The sequence below is a fragment of the Atta cephalotes genome (genome assembly GCF_000143395.1).
Source record: "Atta cephalotes unplaced genomic scaffold scaffold00003, whole genome shotgun sequence".
Lineage (NCBI taxonomy): Eukaryota > Metazoa > Arthropoda > Insecta > Hymenoptera > Formicidae > Atta > Atta cephalotes.
The window spans coordinates 9,914,664-9,916,219 of NW_012130067.1; the positions used below are offsets into that span (position 1 = coordinate 9,914,664).

At 26.3% G+C, this 1,556-nt stretch overlaps 1 protein-coding gene across 1 annotated transcript in view; it reads right to left on the minus strand.

Moving 5' to 3' along the window:
- LOC105625671 overlaps positions 1–1,556 on the minus strand; it is a 135,679-nt gene that overhangs the window by 4,174 nt on the left and 129,949 nt on the right. The gene's annotated exons all lie outside the window — the stretch shown is intronic.

The window sequence follows — 1,556 nt, forward strand, 5'->3', positions numbered from 1 at the left end:
AGTAAGTAGTAAGTAAGTAAGTAAAGTAAGTAAGTAAGAAGTAAGTAAGTAAGAAGTAAGTAAGTAGAAGTAGAAGAGAAGAGAGAGAGAGAGAGAGAGAGAGAGAGAGAGAGAGAGAGAGAGAGAGAGAGAGAGAGAGAGAGAGAGAGAGAGAGAGAGAGAGAGAGAGAGAGAGAGAGAGAGAGAGAGAGAGAGAGAAAGATTTCGTCCTGAATCGTGAAAAGTTTATCAGACCGATAGAAAATAATAATGTAGAAACTGCTGTGTCCGCGATTATGTAACAGTGGCTGTAAGGACGACTTTAATTATTACTTCTATAATATAGAGCTCGTCTGTGTTACACGTGCAACACTTAGTCTAACCTAACAATAATAGCAAGGTCCTCATCTGTAAATCATAAACAATTGTTTAAGTCTTTATTATCAGAATTTCTTGAGTAAAATTATGTTGGATAGAACAGGATGAAAAAGAGCAAAATGAAATTTAAAAAACAATTTAATGTATTAACTCGTGGTATTTGATCAATTGAATTAAACGGAATAAAATAAAATGAATAAAAAGGTAATATAAGAAAAAAGCTTAAATAAATTTATAAAATTAAAATAATGAATATAGAACTACGAGCCAAGCAAGATCTGATGTTATAGTATTAAAAAACAAACAGAAAGTTTATTAAAACATACGTTTTGATCTCAATCGAGTCATTTTCAGTATTAAAACAATAACGCAATTTAAAATTTGAATGAAATTAACTAATCATCGTAATTATAAGAACAATAAATTATTAACTAATCATCGCAATTATAAGAACAATAAATTATATAAACATATAACATAAATATAAGAACAATAAATTACAAAAACATATTAACTGAATTCATCGCTATGAATGTGAAATAAATTTCAAATACATTATTAAATCATATAAAGAATTAATCCACTTTAGACGATTTATTTATTCGCATCAGAATGTAAAATAGTATTTTATTTATAATTTTATGTGCGATAAAATATGAAAAACAACTGAATAAAGTATTGAATTAGAATAAAAATTTGTAGAACAAACTTCAAAATTAAAGCAGTTACAACTTTTTTTTTTAAATGAACGAAATTTAAATTTAAAAAGGGTTTTACAATTTCTATTTTTGAAAGATCCAATATCTTTTGAGTTTCTTTGAGTTTCGTATTTTTACATAAGGAAAAACTACGAATTGGATAAAATGGAAAATTTTCTTCTCATTTTAGGCCTGTCATATGGCTAAAAAACTTGCAAATATTTATCAATTATCCTACTCTAAAAGCTTAATGTTCCTTACAAAATCATTTTTTAAAAATGTTTCTAAAATTTTTTGTTATATCGCGGATTAAATAAAAGGAGCGTTTTGATTTTTATTGCTTATTATTCTGTTAAAAATTATCGTATTGCAATTAAAAAACAGATTTTTAAAGCTAAAATTTTACTTTATCAAATGGTATAACTGTTAAATTATTTTTTACCAATTTTTGTTTCGATCCAATACATAAAGTGTGTGTGTGTGTGTGTGTGTGTGTGTGTG